Here is a 19,578-nt window from a genome sequence, read left to right as displayed (position 1 = left end):
GCTCAGAATAATTGGCCATTAAATTTTCACTGCTAGCAAATTTCAGTTTAGTCATTCTAGAGGAAAAATAAATATGTAAGATGATAAGTATTTTACATGCAAAAGACCTTTATTACTCTTTTCAAAGGATTTTATGCAATTAAAGAAATTTCAGTCAAAATAATAGGAGATTTGATAGTTTAGACTCTTTGGAAATGCCTATCAAAAGACTCCTAATGTCTTCTGAGAGAACAGAATTATGAAATTAACAAGTCTTTCTATTCACCAAAACTAAGAAGAATGCATTATTAGTATTAGAAGCTAGTTTTGGCATCACAGAGTAAATCTATGGTATTTACTCAACTGTCATGACAAACCAAGGACTTAGGAAGTGACAAAGTAGCTCAGATCTAGAGAAAAATGAAACTTTCAAAGACAGCTAGTACAAGCAGTCATTATGTTGCAGTAGGTAGTCAGGCAGACATGGGCAGCCCAGGAGAGGGCCCCTCTCCCCCCTCCACTAACCAGGAATGTCAGGCAACCATAAGCTTTTGGTGATACCGGTTTCCATTGATGATCATTGCCTGGTTTCAACATGTGATGAGGTTTTGGCAAAAAAATTGTTTCTTTTTAGAGAGCTGTTAAAACTGTCTCTCTAAAATAATAATTGGTCTCAGCCAGCACCAGGGGAAGGCAGTTTCCCAGTAGATAGAAACACCTAAAGTTGATGATTAACAGCTTTTTGAGAAGATCTCAGGAGTCGGGTGAGTAGGCTCAAGCATGCACACTAAGAGGTAAAATGGTAGAGTTTAACTAGTATATGACCTTCCTCTAGAAACATTCAACTGGTAAAGGAAGAAAGCCTTAAGTGAGCATGCGCACAATTTCGATAAACACACTGTTCATGCAGCCCCTTTCAAGTGCTGGCAGACTACTGCTCTACTGGAAAGCCCACCACAAGGGAAGAATCAGGGGACAAGTCATACAACCAGGAAGCATGCCAACATATAAGACCCAAAGTCAAAGGTCAAAACACACACTTGATCTCTCAAGTAGTCTGCTTGGCCCTCTTCCAAGTGTACTTTATATTTCCTTTAATTCCTGCTATAAACTTTTAAATAAACTTTAATTCCTCCTCAAAAAATTGCCTCGCTCTCTTGCTTTGCCTTACGCCCCTCAATCGAATTCTTTCTTCCGAGGAGACAAGAATTGAAGTTGCTGAAGATCCATACAGATTCACTGCCATTAACAATTATAATGTCAGTGTAACTAGTAATTATAATGATTAGTTAATATAATGTAAAAGTGACACAGTTGGGTCAAAACAAAGACAGAAATTGAACAGATATAAAAGTGGCAAGAAGCAATTAGGGCTAACGCAATTAATTTGATGGGCTCACAATCTGAAACCAGTCTGTGACAGTGGGAAATTTGGCTTCTACTGACAACAAGGGCTAAAAGTATTCCCTAGGACAGACTTGCTCACTAGCTAAATCCAGGACGCAAGGTAAAGTACTCCTATTCCTGGAAGTTTAATGAAACTCAATCTCTGCTTTAAACTATAACTCGTGGAACATAAAAACTCAGCTTTGTTAACAGAATTAAATCAAGCTACCAACTAGAATGGTGACTGGATCTGTAGTATTGCCAATATAATCTCAAAGCACCTAAAAGATCTGGTTCTGTGTCGGGCACGTTGGCTCACGCCTGTAATCCCAGCACTTTGGGAGGCCAAGTCAGGTGGATCACAAGGTCAGGAGGTCTAGACCATCCTGGCTAACACGGTGAAACCGCGTCTCTACTAAACATGAAAAAAATTAGCCGGGCGTGGTGGCAGGCCCCTGTAGTCCCAGCTGCTAGGGAGGCTGAAGCAGGAGAATGGCATGAACCCAGGAGGCGGAGCTTGCAGTGAGCCAAGACTGCACCACTGCACTCCAGCCTCGGCTACAGAGCGAGTCTCTGACTCAAAAAAAAAAAAAAAATCTGGTTCTGAATTGGGACTTGAAGAGAATGGCTATTGAAGAGAATGGCTATTAAAGAGGAGAGAAAATTTGAAACAGAGGAAATGATTTCATATCCTGACAAAGATAACAACTCTTTGGAAGTATTCTGACCTGAAATGCAGAATCTCAATCTATTTGTGGGAAAATATTAGACAGACCCCAAACAGAACATAGTCTTCAAGTATATCAGCATAAGAGAGGCAGGAATGGCTGTGAACTTCGCCAGATTATATAAACACAGAAGACATAACAATTGAATGCAAGACTTCATGTACTGGAGGGAAGCAAACACCATGAAGAACATTATTAAGTCCGAGAGCAAAACTGAAATATGAATGCTATATTAAATAAAAATTTTGTATCACTTTTAAATTTAGTAAAATTGGGAGCATTAAGTTATCATTGTTTTAAGCCATTAAGTTTTCAGTGGTTAAGCAATCATATTTAACTTATGAACTTCTTGGTTCTCCTTGTATCAGTTTAGTTCATCAGTCACTTTACCTCTTACATAAAATTGACTTTGCCACTAAACTTACAGTAGTCACGTATTTACTAATAATGACAAACTTCATGTATGTTTCAATTTATGTTCAATTTCAGTTGAGTTATTCAGCAAAGATTTATCAATAACCTTCCATGTAAAAGGCATTTTTCAAAGTTCTTGGGTTGTTGTAGAAAAAACAACGTCTTGGCCCTCCTGGGCAACAGGAAAGATTGCCTATTATTAAAATACCATGCATGACTCCATTGGAGAAAAACCTCCAATGAAAATTAGATTGTGAAGTAGTTAGTGTTATATGTCTCACTAAAAGTCAGAGAATGTGCAATAAAGAATTCATTATAAATTTATCTCTGGGGGAAAAATTAGATAATTGAGGGTTAGAATGATTGTAGTCAGAATGAAAATAATAAGGTTCCAATGTTTTCTTCCTTTTATTTGTTTTCACAGATGAGAATAGTATTTGAATTGTGTAAACAATATTTACATATTGCATTTGATTGGTGTGAGACGTCTCCTCTGAACCACAGCCATCATGTTTTGGTTTTTAATTTATATTTTAGAGATACTAGATGAATTGAACTATCTTTAAAGTTTCTTTATTCTGGACTTTATTGATTGCACACTCTGAGTGCTGTATAACATGTTCCCCTGCCTCCTGCATTTTCTATAGACTAGATGTTAGGTATAAATATTTAAATAATTTCAACATTCTGGCAACACACAAAAACCTCAAAAGTAGTTATTTATTTTAATAAGAAGGAGCCTTACCCATTTCTAAATCATTATGAATGAAGCCCAGAAGTTAAACATGTATTTACAACTGTTTCATATATAGCGATGCTCTTAATAAGGTTTATCCCCCTGAAGAGAACATTGAAAATCATAATTTAATATTATGTTTTACCCCAAATGAAAAAGCTGAAACATAAACAAAACTAAAATAAATAGGACAATAAATATAGTCATTATACAGCTATCAAAAAGAAAACACAAATTCATAGTGAATTTTTTTTCAGAGGAAGAAACAGGAAGCAATCTTTGTTGTTCTGCAGCCTCCACTGGTGATACCCAGGCAAACAGGGTCTGGCGTGGACTGCCAGCAACCTCCAGCAGACCTGCAGCAGAGGGGCCTGACTGTCAGAGGGAAAACTAACAAACAGAAAGGAATAGCATCAACATCAACAAAAAGGACGTCCACACCAAAGCCCCATCTGCAGGTCACCAACATCAAAGACCAAAAGTAGATAAATCCACTAAGATGAGAAAAAAACAGTGCAAAAAAGCCTGAAAATTTCAAAAACCAGAACGCCTCTTCTCCTCCAAAGGATCACAATTCCTCGCCAGCAAGGGAACAAAACTGGATGGAGAATGAGTTTGACGAACTGAAAGAAGTAGGCTCAAAAGGTGGGTAATAACAAACTCCTCTGAGCTAAAGGAGTATGTTCTAACCCAATGCAAGGAAGCTAAGAATCTTTAAAAAAAACGTTAGAGGAATTGCTAACTAGAATAACCAGTTTAGAGAAGAATATAAATGACCCACTTTTCACAATAGCAAAGACTTGGAACCAACCCATCAATGACCCACTTTTCACAACAGCAAAGACTTGGAACCAAATGCCCATCAATGATAGACTGGATAAAGAAAATGTGGCACATATACACCATGAAATACTAAGCAGCCATAAAAAAGGATGAGCTTCTGTTCTTTGCAGGTACATGGATGAAACTGGAAACCATCATTCTCAGCAAACTAACAAAGGAACAGAAAACCAAATGCCACATGTTCTCACTCATAAGTGGGAGTTGAACAATGAGAACACATGGACACAGGGAGGGGAACATCACACCCTGGGGGCCTGTTGGGGGAAGGGGGCTAGGGAAGCGATAGCGTTAGGAGAAATACCTAATGTAGATGATGGGTTGATGGGTGCAGCAAACCACCATGGCACGTTTATACCTATGTAACCAACCTGCACGTTCTGCACATGTATCCCATAACTTAAAGTATAGTAAGAATACATAAATAAGAAAAATAGAAAACAGGCAAAGTGGGAGAATAAATAAAAGGTGAAGTGGAGACTTTGGTGTTTACTTTTTCAGAGACAAAATGTAATAAAAATTCTCTGAAAAATAAGTAAAAAAAATTCTTCTGGAACTCAATTACCTTAAGCTTCACAAATATTAAATCAAAAGATACTGGCTCCTTTCGTCCTGCTTGGAAGATTTTTTTTTTTTTTCAGTTAAATGTGTTACAACTCACCAAGTCAAATATAAAACATCCTCTCTTTTATTAATCAGTCTATACAGTCTAGTGAGTAAGTACATAGATTCGTGTCATAAAAGTCTTGAGTTCAGATTCTTTATGAGCTATTTAACTGTTTTGTAACTTTAGGCCAGTTATTTTGTCTTCCTAAACATCAGTTTCATTATATAAAATAGACATGATACTTAAACTTAACTCCAGTTTTTTGTGATATTAAATATAAAGCAACTTCTACAACAGACAGGTCAGAGTAAGCATGTATTGGCTTTTAATCACAGAAATAGTAATTCTTCTCACATTTTAAAGACCAGACTAGCAGCTCACAAGAAGATAGCTTAAGAGTATTTTATCTAGTTATATTTATCTACATTAAAAGTTATAAACATCACATATGCACTTAAAGAAGAAATTCTCATAAATGGTTGAAGTAATTTCATTGGAAGTACCTAAGGTTATACAGAATTGGAATTTGGAATGGGTAAGGATTGATAAAGACTGGAGACTCTATATTTTCTACACTTTTATTAGAGAAAGTGGTAACTAGTTGTCATTATTAGTAATAAATGTTTTCCTATAATATGTTGTATTGACAAAACTACTTAAGCTAGATTTATTTGTACTTTTGCCTTGACACAATATAACAGAATCTATTCAAGTCTTATCTTATGCAAAATTTGAACCCCCAAATTTACACTTCACTTCCACCTTATCAATAGGAGCTACAAGTTTACTACGGTCAATAATTCACTGAAAAGAAAAGAGCTCCAAGATGGAGAGAAAACATTCAAGTGTTTCAGCAAAAGTGATGCTTGGTGAGAAATATTTGCTGCTTCAATAAGCCTGATTAAATTCACTGAACTAAAAGAGGAGAATGAGCTCCGAAAAAAATAAAAATGTTGCATGCTTCCCTACTGCCTTCTTTTTTGACCAGGTGTGAAGTTTAACAACTGGAGTTCCAAACACTTCATAATCATTCAGCACAATTGTCAGAACTTGGAAAGCCGTTATAAGACTGCTTTGGATGAGTGAGAAATTATTGTTTGCACTATACCAACACCAATACTGCAATGAATAAACTAATCTAGGGAACAGAGGCTACAACTCTAGAATAAGTGACATAATTGTAAAACTGACTTGGTTCTTTTAGAGGCACTCAGAAACTTCAAATAGCATACTTACTCTGTGAAAGTTATATGCAGGAGTGAGCATTACTACCTCTAATAGCAAATGATGCCTCTAATTGCCAGGCGTCACCTTTGCTGAAACACTTGAATGTTTCTTCTCCATCTTGGAGCTGTTTTCTTTCCAGTAAATCATTGACCATAGTAAACTTGCAGCTCCTATTGATAAGGTGGAAGTGAAGTGTAGCAGATGCAGAGATGTAACATGCTTTGGCCAACTTTGTATAAAACAAGAGAGTGTCAGAAATATAACTCATTTCTTTTTATCTTTATTTCTCTGATACTTACTATTCTAGTACTCATTATCTGAAGTGTAATACTCTCATATTCAGGGACTTATTATTTTCCTATAAAAGGAAATAAGATAGAAGACAACCAGATAACCATTAATTAGTGAATGTAAAAAACAAACAAACAAACAAAAAAACCAAAACACTTTCGTATATTTTTTTCTAAGATTTGAGAATACCACCGATCTTAGCTACAGTAATTAGGCCACGATTAGGAACATTCGCTACAGTCGATAGTTTGGGTATACATACTTGGACTTTTTTCCTTATTGACCCATCAACATCCCTGAATGTTTTCTAATGAGAAAGACAAAGACTAAATTTATATTCTGCCTCCGAAAAAGTCAATGAAAGAAATAGCGTGTTTGGTCTATATCCATTTCACATAGCACATTCTCAAATAGTTGATCAGCTGATTTTAATTCAGAATGAAACTATAATCTCTTTTCAGCAGCATGTAAACTCAGTCATATATATATATATATATATATATATAAAATTTTATTTTATTTTATTTATTTATTTATTTTGAGATGGAGTCTCGCTCTGTCGCCCAGGCTGGAGTACAGTGGCCAGATCTCAGCTCACTGCAAGCTCCGCCTCCCCGGTTCACACCATTCTCCTGCCTCAGCCTCCCAGTAGCTGGGATTATAGGCGCCCGCCACCTCGCCCGGCTAGTTTTTTGTATTTTTTAGCAGAGACGGGGTTTCACCGTGTTAGCCAGGATGGTCTCAATTTCCTAACCTTGTGATCCACCCGTCTTGGCCTCCCAAAGTGCTGGGATTACAGGCTTGAGCCACGGCGCCCGGCCAACTCAGTCATATATTTTACAAAATATGCATACACTTTGGTTTCTACAGATGTAATCCTGGACCCAGTCATGTAGTTAGAGGCCTGTGTTTTTTTATACAGAAAAAATGATGGGTAAATGACTTTACACATCATTTCAGAAAATGTTTTCAAAAAGTAAAGTGACTAACTCAAGGCATAATCTTAAAGCAAATTTTCCCTGCGTTACATCATTATCATTATGTGACAAGTATCTTTTTGCACCCATTCTGTGACCTCCTGAGAATTTACCACCTTCTAATTGCCCTTTGCCTATTATCAGCTTTCCTATGTGACCCTTGGGCTTGCCTGACTCTATAACATCACATGTTCCAAAATTATAGCTTTTTCCTTTCACAAACTCACCATTCCTCACTTGGATTTAAATTAATTTGTTAGAAAATCAAAGAATTTACGATGTGATACCTTCTCCTCTTACACAATGTTTTAGCCCTCCCAAAGCCCTTTTAATCCTAATTATAAAAATATATAATTAAATTGTTATACAGATTTTTAAAACAGTGGTTTTCAGACTATTTTTTTCTCAACAAGTTTTTATTTAAAAAAAAAATTTACACCAAAACCCAGTATGCAAGTTAGATAAACGAGAGCTGATTGCCGAATTGAGGGTGGACACATTTAAGAAAACTTCTCAGATGAGAAGTCTCAGGTTTTGTTACTCAGAGCACAACTTCATCTGTCAAAATAATAGCTAACATCAGCCTTGTCACTGGGAGAAGAGAAAATTGGTAGGGTTTTAATTATTTCCTTCCATCACGGAAAATTTGCTAAGATCTACACAGTTAATCTATTCTTATGCATAATAAATATCTTCAAGGTCCACCAATGTTCTCTTAGAGGAAGGAATCAGGAAGACACAACTACTAATCCCCTTGCCATCTACTACCAACTTTTTCTCAATTTTGATGTTTAGAGAGTCGCCATGTAATTTTTGACTTGTCACGTAAGTCCAGTGAGACAGTAAACAAGGGCACTCCTCTATATAAAATCTGTTCAGAATCCAGCTATATAAAGAATTGTCAAAAAGTTGATTAAATGTCGTCGGGATTAACCACTTAGATTAAAAACGGATATAAGAAATGTGTTTGAAAGTTCTCTTTTAAAGTTACCTTCAAAAAGTCTTTTCTTTTAGGATATAATGGCTTCAACTGAGAGATGACAACGTACCAGCAGCCCTTGCTCTTGGCACTTCCTCGGCCTCGGCATCCCCTCCAGCTGTGCTTGAGGAGCCCTTCAGCCTGCTGCTGCGCTGTGGCGGCCCCTCTCTGCGGCCGGCCGAGGCTGAAGCTGGCTCCCTCTGCTGGCAGGGAGGTGTGGAGGGAGAGGCACCGGCGGGAACCAGGGCTGCGCGCGCTCATGGGCCGGCGCGGGTTCCGGGTGTGCGTGGGTTCCGGGTGTGCGCGGGTTCCGGGTGTGCGCGGGTTCCGGGTGTGCGCGGGTTCCCGGTGTGCGCGGGTTCCCGGTGTGCGCGGGCTCCGTGGGCTCGGCGGGCTGCTGGGCTTGATCGGGTGACGAGCTCCCTCTGTGCTGCGGAGTGGTCAGTCTAGCTGCCACAGAGTCTGGCGGCTAGCACAGGTGAGAGGTGAGGCTGGCTGGGTTGCTGGGACGGTTGGGGACTTGGCGAACTTTTCTGTCTAGCTAAAGGATTGTAAACGCACCAATCAGCACTCTGTCTAGCTAAAGGTTTCTAAATGCACCAAACAGCAACCCGTCAAAACGGACCAATCAGCTCTCTGTACAATGGACCAATCAGCTCTCTGTACAATGGACCATTTGCAGGATGTGGGTGGGGCCAGATAAGGGAGTAAAAGCAGGCTGCCGGAAGCCAACAGGGCAACCTGCTTCCCTACCCTTTGGTGCAGTGGAAGGGTTGTTCTTTTGCTGTTTAGAATAGATCTTGCTGCTGCTCAATCTTTGGGTCCATTTCGCCTTTATGAGCTGTAACATTGGGAAGGTCTGCAGCTTCACTCCTGAAGCCAGCGAGACCACGAACCTACCAGAAGGAAGAAACTCCAGACACATCTGAACATCAGAAGGAACAAACTCTGGACACACCATCCTTAAGAACTCTTTAACACTCACCTTGAGGGTCCACGGCTTCATTCTTGAAGTCATTGAGACCAAGAACCCACCAATTCCAGACACACGATAATGTCAAATAGCCTTTATTTATTTTAAGTTGGGGAATAGACAAAAGTCATACATAATTTAACCTAATAAATAAGGCAAATGCAGTAATATTGTTATATTTTTAACCACAAAAAAAAAATTGGTAGATGGCAAATTATATTCTCTGGTTTCCAAGCTATACAAGATATAGTTTTAGAGTACAGTTGAGGTAATTGAAGACAAAAGTAACTTCAAGTTGGATACTAATCCACCATGTTGATTTCTGATTAGCCCCTGTCCCTTGAATGCCTCCTGATTCCTACTTCATTTACTGTTGTTAGTATAAGAACATGTCAACCTTGATGTCACAGAAATTACAGGCTGTGAGGGGGATAGCATTCTTGTCTGTTCTGAACAGTTACCTTTAATTGTATTGCACAGAGCGCTTACATGCTCTCCCTATAGGATATTATTCCTGAGTCTGGTGTGAAGATCCACCTTTCTTGCAGTGGCCCAAAAACATGCTTCTGTCTGTAAGTTACCCAATAATACCACCTTTACACACAAGCTGGATTTGTATGCCTCCTTTGTTTACTTGGATCCTTGGTATCTGGGGACCCCTTTGCATACATTGCCCTTTCACAGAAAACTAGTAATATTAAAGTGTTTTGGATATGTACCATTTTAATCTGTGTGCTTTTCATAAATTATTTCTTATGATTCTCACTAAAGTCTTGTGTAATAATATTTTCAATTACATATGTGTAAATTGGTAAACAAAGAGGCCTGGTATCTTGCTCTGGTTGCCTCCCAAGTTACTACCATTTATTTAGACTCTGTGTAGCTACTTCCCACATTGATTCTGAGCTCATGTTGTGACTCACTTTAACCACTATAAAACAGCAGTAGACACTGAGATTGTCCAGGTTTAATACTCAAGAAGGCATGATGGCTTCTACTTTTGCATTTTGGGGAGCCCTGGTCCACCATGTAAGTCATTTATCTACAATACTGGAGATACTACATGGAAAGAATATGGTAAGACCATTTTGTTTGTTTGTTTAAGTTCTGAGATACATGTGCAGAATGTGCAGGTTTGCTACATAGATATACACGTGCCATGGTGGTTTGCTGCACCTATCAAACCATCCTCTAGGTTTTAAGCACTGCATGCATTAGGTATTTGTTCTAATGCTCTCCCTTCCATTTACCCCCAGCCCCCAGCAGGCCCCAGTGTGTGATGTTCCCTCCCTCTGTCCTTGTGTTCTCATTTTCAACTCCCACTCATGAGTGAGAACATGCAGGATTTGGTTTTCTGTTCCTGTTCCTGTGCTAGTTTGCTGAGAATGATGGTTTCCAGCTTCATCCATGTCCCTGCAAAGGACATGAACTCATTCTTTTATATGGCTGCATATAATTCCATAGTGTATATGTGCCACATTTTCTTTATTCAGTCTATCATTGATGGGTATTTGGGTTGGTCCCATGCCTTTGCTATTGTACAGTGCCACAATAAACATATGTGTGCATGTGGGAAAGACCATCATGAGAGACAGACACCCCCAGCTGACCTCATGAACAAGCTGAGCTCAGATTTTAAGCCACCCCAACAAGGTACCAAATGAAAGTGAAGCCATCTTTAATTTTCTTCCCCGCTTGCCATCTTACTAAACCTACATGAGACATCGAAAACATAACCAGGAAAAAAAACCATATATATGAACTGCAGTCAACATACTGAGTCTGGGAAATAATAAAATGCTTGTTGTTTTAAGCCAGTAAGATTTGGAGGCTGGTGATGGTGGCTCACATCTATAATCCTAGCATTTTGGAATGTCAAAGTGACTCATTGCTTGAGCCCAGAGTTCAAGACCCACCTGAACTAGTGGCAACATAGTGAAACATTATCTCTATGAAAAATAAAAATTAGTTGAGGGAAAAAATGAAAAAGATTTGGGACAGCTAATTACACCAAGTATATCACCAAAAACACGTATTTATGATTACATAGCTTAGTGAACAGGGATTTGAACATGGCAACATGGCTCAAGGTCCTATGCTTTTAATTAGTAGAATGCCCATATCATGACAAGAACATACTGATGCAAATAGACTTATATAGCACTGAAGCTCTGAATTAAGATGCAACATGTTTATCATAGTGGGGTGCCAAAATTATCCCCATCCACTGAATTTTGTCCATCAGATGATTTTTAACATCATAATTTTAAAATGTTGAATAATCCAATACTTTATACTACTTGTAATTTCTAATTGTGTATCTAATACCACAATTGATACTCAAAATTCTAATTCATTTTATTCCCACCCTAAAAGTCTACTTTTTTATCTTCTTCATCTTAGTAACAATGCCCATTTCTGAAGAGGATAATTTGTAGTTATTCTTGAATTATCTCTTTATTTCATACAAATAATTTAATCTGTTGATAAATATTATTGGTTTGCCCTTTGAAATATTTTTCTAGAATTATCTGTACTTCTATATCACTGATTCAAATCACCAAGCTCTCTTGCCTATGCTAGTTCAATACTATTCTAACTGCCTTTTAATCTTTTTCTCTGTCAGTCCAATATCAATATAGCAGCCAGAGTAATGCTTTTAAGCTTATACTCAGCACGAGAGTATAAGCTCCCTATTAACCAACATTCCATCAGATAGCAACTAGAATTTCTGGGTATACCTGGGTATTTTGGAGAGTAAGGAAAAGCAAGTATATTCAGGAGGGAAGTCAAAATGTGGAAAAGTGATTAGGCTGGGAATAATTCCCCACTACCACATTTTCTTTTCATTTGAATATTTGCCCAGAAGTCAGGCTGAACCCACTCCCACCATTTTTTTTTTTAATCTTTGCAAGAAGGCAGGCTGAAGTCATGTAGGGTATAATACAGGTAGTTGTTTTTTTGTTGTTGCTGTTGCTGTTGTTTTCTGGCTACATAAACCAGAGAATGGAGCCCAGACAATGACAGCTAGTTGACAGGGAGTATAGGGTAATGAGAGGTGAAAGAAGTAAATCCCCCAACTCTATATGATTACTTCTAAAGTTTCTGGTTAATCCCTGAGCCACACATTTTTTAGAAAGACTTAAGGGGGATGCAGCAAAGACTTAAAACATTAAACTGAGGTTTCAAATAAGTTCACAGCAGCAGGGAAGAGTATAGCCAACTGCTTGCTAAAACAAAAATACCAACATTTTTCAGAGGAATATGACAAAATACAGAATCTTCACAACATAATACCCACAATATTTAGGTTATAATTCAAAGTAATCAAGTACATTATCACCTTATTATTTTTTTGTCTGGTTGTTCCTTCCATAATTGAAAGTGAATTAGTAAAGTCTCTATTATGGTGTTGTTATTGTGTTGTCACTCTTCAGTTATGTTGATATTTGCTTTGTATATTAGATGCTCTAAGATCCCAGAATCTAAACATGCACTTAAAAAAAAAAATTCATGCAATAAAGGCAAGCCATAAACTTTCAGTTGTAGGAATTATCCCTTAGTAAGCTTTTGAGTTCATTTTAAATTCATGTGTGGTTAAGATTGTGAGATTTAACATATAAAATCTAGGAAAATTTGAATTTCAGTTAAAAAGTAAATTTATTTATTATAGTTATAATTTGGGCAGTATTTGTGACATTAATATTTGTCTGTCTCTTTAATATTAAGAGAATATTGAATTAAGAGAATAATGAATATTTAAAAATTCATTGTTTAAATGAAATTAAGTTTAACTGGGCATCCTGGATTTTATCTGGCAACTTATGAGGTTGTTATGCTCAACCAGATAATTATGCCTCTGCTTGTTTCAATGTCTGTCTTTTACCTCAGCTGTCTACTTTCTGCCCATTCTGGTCAGAGTGCCTCTTACATTCCCACTCTTAACAAAACAGTTCGTCTGTTTACGCTGTATACTTTGTCAACTCTTTGTTTCTTGACCTGACTCTTAAGTTTCAGAGCCTGATTCAAATTTGGTCCTTTGACTAGCCATTTCAGGCACTTTATCTGATGCATGTATTAATCTCAGAACAAGCTTATATTAAGCTGTGTATTCTCTTCCAGAGCAGTCTTGTAATTATGGCCTTCCTATGATGACCTTGCTTCCTTTCTGCATTTTAACAAGGATTTAGGTGATGCCTATGTATGAGGATAACACTTCTAACATAAGACTATAATGAGTTGTTAGAGAACAATGATGAGGTGTTACAATGATGAGTTGTTACAAGACCAAAATATTTGTGTTAAATTTAAGCCGTAAATACACTTTATTATATGGTAGAATCGTACTTTCCTGTTTCCTTTGAAGTTAGATATGGCAATGTGACTTTTTTATTTTCCTCTATAATGTTAGCAGAAATAGTCAACTGTGGACTGTTGACTTCAAGAGCCAGAAAAAGAATTACCTTCTCTCCTCTGCTAACATGACATGTTTAGAACCATGTGCTAAAATATGAAGTGTTTGAGTGACAAATTAGCAGAACCTCCTTTGTAACCCATTTTGAACATACAGCAAGCAAGATGTAAAATTATGCTGAGAAATTAGGGTTGTTACTCTATGGCATAAACCTCCCTCATGGTGATAAAATAGCCACTATAGATAATCTGAGTGAGAGAATTAGCAAGCTCTTTATTTCTGAGAGGAACTCTAATTAGTCAGTAATTGGTGAGTGCTTCATTATGATGAAGTAAACCAAAACTTAAAGTCACTGCTCATTTAATTTTAAATAGAAATTAGAGAGCAATTTTTTACTCATTTCAGCTGGAAAAAAAAAGGTTAAGTCTTATATGCTAGATGTTTATCTTCTCTTCTAAAATAATGGCACGGAAATCAAGGTCAGCTTTTTATTCCATGCAACCTTAAGAAGACATAACTAATATTAGAAACATCACTCAAATTACTACCATGTTCATACTTAACACATTACCTATTAACTATGCATAAGTAAATTTATGTTAATGTATAATTCATAATCAACATAATTAAAGTGTATTTTATTGAACTTAAGTACCCGATCTTTATAACACAACTAATATGATGTTCTAAATTATCTTAGTTGTTGTAAATAACATGTTAATGCTTTTATTTTTCTTACTTTATATAAAAATAATAAATAAATACTTTTTATTCAAACCACCTAATATTCTAGTTCTTTAAGCAATATATATTGTCTTTTACTGACATAATAACTATCAAATAGATTTGGTCTAAATCTGTATAATTTTTTTAAGGAATAATAGAAACTAGGTATAGGAAAGAAAATAGAAATAGGAAAATATCATCCATATAATATAAAAATATATATTTGAGCAGATGGAATGAGATGTACTCACAGTATGAGAAACACATACAAATCTTTTGCTATGCTCATAGCTGTAATTCAGTTTTCCTGTATGATATTATACTTTGATTATCATTTTTGATGAATATGTATATAATACTTCAGTTGAAATAGTCCTACAGTCTTTTTATGCTTCTCATTTCTTTTTTACTCCATTTTATTCCATGTTAGGTGATAGAGAATTTCATCTGATTTTCATAGTTGAATATGAAACACATAGTTGTCTAATGTAACACTAGTACTTATTGTAGTTTCTATGAATTGCTACTCAGATATTTTGAATTTTTTTTAATTTTAATATTTGATTGAAGGAAGTGAAATTTCAGAAGTACATAGTATCCTTACATATGCATTTCTGCCTTATGCAAGTTAAAATTAAGTAACATATGTTTAACTTTACACGTGGTAATTCTACTATTACTCAAAATGTACAATCACTAACAAATGCATATAGCTGTTATATACACAATCACTATCTACCTGTCGCCACTCAAGTTCAACTGCTGTGATTTTCATGTGATCACTGTATGTATACATGTATTTTTTACGTATAAAATTACCTGTGTTTATCTATATTGTCCGCCAAAATCTGTGAAATTTTCAAAGAAAAGGGAAATCACATGATTATTGCTGCATTCCTTGTACTAGCAACAAGTTGGGAAAATATAGAGGTTTGTTAAGTGTGTTTTGAATTAATGATGTTTGCTCTAATACCTTTCTTTGTACTTCAGTGTAATCAAGCACAACTCTTTATTTCTTTATTATTGATGATATGCTTCATTTTATTAAAAATACGTTTATTTTCATGAGTTCTTCCATGTTGCACAAACTTATCAATCTAGTCCTTCTATCTGGCTTGTATGTTGGGGTAGAGTAGATGTCCCTTCAAGATGGCTCAGCTTTACCCACTCAAGACTTTGCATCATCCTGCATATGAAAACAATCATTTGAAGAAGATGCAGAGCATGAGCTCATGTAGCAGAAAGTCTATTTCCCCACTTATGGGAACTTTCTAGTTGTTATGCAATTTTAAAAGCAGTTCATGAACTATTTGTCTAGATTTCTAAATATCTAGAATGTGTGGATGGGAGTCCATATTCACTTATTTAGTCAGTTGGGCAAATACAAATTGAGTATTTACAACACATTTCTAGAATGAGTAAGGCATGGACTTTGTAAGGAACTACCTCATAATTTATAAAGGAAAATAAGACTAGTGAATACATGAATAAAATAATATTAAATGTTATTTAAAAGACACTAAAAGCACGAAGATAGAAGAAAGGAAGAAAGCATGAAATTCAATAGAGGAGGAACAGTAGGAAATAAAAGACACGATGTTTGAAAAAGGATCTGAAGGTGGGTATAAGTTTCATGGTTAGGAGATGAATGAAGGGATAAGAGAATTATATTCCAGTGAGAAAATAATAAACTCAAAGAAGCGGAATGTTTTTAATGGATACTCTAAAATACAAGGAGAAACATAGATTCTGAGTCTAGAAAATATTATATATCGATTAAAATTTTCTGAAATTTTTGTAAGGATTGAGAAGGCACTTAATGGGATTTGATCAGGAGAGTTACGTAACCAAAGCAGTGTTTTATTATTTAAAGTCTGACAATGATAACTGAAGGATTGGGGAAAGAGAAAGAAAGAGAGAGAGATCGAGTTTTCAAGTGGTTGTGCAATTACAACATTCTAGGTGATCAGTAATAAAGACTACACATAAAATGGGTCATTTTATTACAAAGTTTTCAATGGATCTTGTTATATCAGTGTTTGTCTCCATTATTGTTCAGTGGCCCAACTCTGTCTTTTTGACAAAACAATTCTTAAGTTACTCGTTTAAATGTTTGGTTGGATTGTTTTAATCAAAAATCTTGACCCAGGCCACTGTTCTGACTTCATATTCCACAATTCTATCTTCTTCCCCTCTTTACAACAGATTCAATATGCATCACACTCCCAAGATAATCCTCTTATAATTCATTGCATCAATGCATGCTATTCTCTTGTTCTTCTCCACATGACAAGTTCCTTACTTCAGTACATCAGTTTATATGTTTTAATTTGTAAACAACAGAAAACATTTTCAAACTAGTTTAAACATTAATAGAAATTTATTGAATCTTATAGGTGAAAAATGTAGATTTTTATGGCTGAGTTAATTTGTTACCTCTGTGTTGACATAAAGAGTGTTTTTAAATTTTCTTTTTGTCCCTTTGAGCTTTTATTCCCCTTGAGATATAGCTATCAAAATTATTCCAAGTCCATCTCAAAACACACTTCTGCCTTCTGAAAATTCTTCTTTTATTATCTATCAGTATCTCCACTGTTTCACAAACTTTCTTATTTTCAACATGTCACCACTTTACATAATAATTTCAATAATACATGCCTTAGAATAATATTAACTCAAAATATTTATGTTAATTAGAGTGATGTCTAATATCTCAGAAAATATTTGAATCTTCTAATGTTCCTTTTCTTCCAAGTCCTCTACAAATAAATAACTGTGAATAAAAAAATAAATGTTTGAGTTGAGTAACTTTTTTTTTCATTTGTTTTTTTTGTTGCCCTGACAAATTGCTTTAAATTGTCCTGATGAATTGTCAGATCTCAAGTAGCCCTACTGATAATTTTAAGTCCTGTTATTTCCAAAGCAAAATGCTTCGATGAAAATGTGCATCTTTAAATATCTCAGTGTGAAGCAACGTTTCTGGACAATTTAGGATCAGAAACTCCTTCTCCCCTTATTATTAGTTATTTGCACTGCCGTAATGATGAAAGTATACTTCAAGGAGACTGAGGAAAATACCTTCATATTTAACTTTGTTAAAATGTATTTTTAATCAGATTTGAACTATGATGCTGCCTAGATTCCTTGGTATGGGTAACGTCATTTCCTGGAATAATTTTTAAGATTCAACCAGCTTCATTTTGAAGTTTACTCTGAAATTCCAAAGGCCATAAATATTAAAAAGGAGCTATCCAGGGAAGGTACTCATAGTCAAATCACTGCTTGGATTGTTAAGGGATACTACTTTTTGAGATAGCAGGAACATAATTTGTACTCATTGTGTTTTTTCTTCATATACTACTCAGAAGTAGAAATTGTAATTGTCTTCACTTTTTTGGTGACAAAACTAAATTTTAGTGATGCTGAGCAATTAGCCCAATGCCACGTAGGCAGTAAAATAGAAAGCTAGAGATTTAAATCTGATCTGTCTTATGCCAAAGCATTATTTTTTTCATTCATTCACCCATTCAATATTTATGAAGTATTTACTGTGTAATTGACTTTCTAGAAGCTGTGGATTATGTGATGAACAGGAGAGACATGTATCTGGTTCCAAGGGTTATACCTGAAAAGCACACTATAAAGAAGTGATTATATACATAAAATAAGGAAAACATCATACACCAATAATTTCTGTGCAGAATAACATAGGATGATGTGAAAAGAGAAAATAGGAACTTCACATGCAGATGAGTCAGGGAAGTTCTTTCTGTGAAACGGGCATTTTATGCAGAGTTGAGAATGACAAAAAGCCCACAATCTCAAAACCAGAGGGAAGAATTTCAGTATAAAGTATGACCTTGATCTGAATGAAAGCCATATACTTGAGTAGAGAGGGAGAAGAAAGCAGAAGCCAAAGTAACAAGTTTACATTTAATTCCAAATGCAGTGACAAATCTTTGGTGCTTTTAAGTAACTGGCTACTATATTGAAAATAACTTACAGAAAGAAAAGGATAGAGGTAGACCCGATGGAAAGCAATTACATTGGTCTAGGGGAGATGTAATAGTAACTGGAAGAAGGCATTATAGAGAGACTGGAATAAACTAGGCAGATATTGAATATGTTAGTAGAGTCAGAAAGACTTATTTTACTAGTTCCTTATTGAATTAATATTCTACAAATTACTACAGGATACCAATAAATACTTGTCATTCATGAAACAATCTAGTGAGATTGCAAATATCTGTTATACTATTATACTTATGTTTCAGATTGTATAAATTCCTAAGGGTTTTACTTATATAGGGGTGTCTGAAGATTCAACCTAAAAGGAATATAAACAAACTATTTTTAAATGAATACAATTAATGAGGTCCTATAGAATCAAATTCATCATTAGACCACTAGAATCATTATAACGCTTGCTGAGATCATTGATGATGTCATTGGTATAATGAAAGAGAAATAAAACTTTAAAATTATTACAACAGGAGAAAAATAATTCTTAAATTTCATAAAAAGATATTCATCCTATTGATATGCTTTTATAATGCCTGCCAACCTTGTGTTGTATTATTTTAAGTATAGGATTAAAAAGTCAAGCTATTCTTTAAATGCATACAGAAGTGCATTTTGTATTTGTGTACTAATATATGAGTGCTCTGTAAATTCCATTGCATAATACAAGCAAAGAACTGTCACAAAACACTTGTTTCTTGTCCCTGAATGTTTAAAGATCTTGTTTTCCCTTATATCCTCTCAAAGACACTTAAATAAATTGATTCCCAAAGTGATATGTTTTCAGTACTATCAATCATTTAAATTGGGGGAAACAAATGGTTTTATAAATCTCATAAAAATGCATCTCAAGTTCTGGGATTTAATTTTATTTTACTTAGAAGGTAATAAACTAGCTTACTACTAGTGCATAGATACTGGCAAAAGACTTGACACTTTTGAGTCAGAGATGAAGGCTTTTATTGCTCACAGCACGGCAAGAAACACAATGTTTGTATTAGTTCTCATTGATCCTTAAGTTCCATAGGGGTGAGTAGTGGAGCCCAGGTGGATGCTGTGCCTACAGTTTGTTTTTAGTTTTAGAGCCTACAATGTGTGTATTATAGTTCATTCTTTTTTTATTGCTGAGTACTATTCATTGCATGGATGTACTGAACCTTGAAAACAGTGAGATTGGGGACTCATCGCTTTTATGGTAAGTGTAAAGAATGTCTTCTCTTTGTATTGGAGGAAGGCATTACTTCATCCCTCAAGATTGCTTGATGAAAGCACAATCCTGAG

This window comes from Macaca mulatta, chromosome 9 (assembly GCF_049350105.2).
Source record: "Macaca mulatta isolate MMU2019108-1 chromosome 9, T2T-MMU8v2.0, whole genome shotgun sequence".
NCBI lineage: Eukaryota > Metazoa > Chordata > Mammalia > Primates > Cercopithecidae > Macaca > Macaca mulatta.
This window is presented reverse-complemented; position numbering follows the sequence as displayed.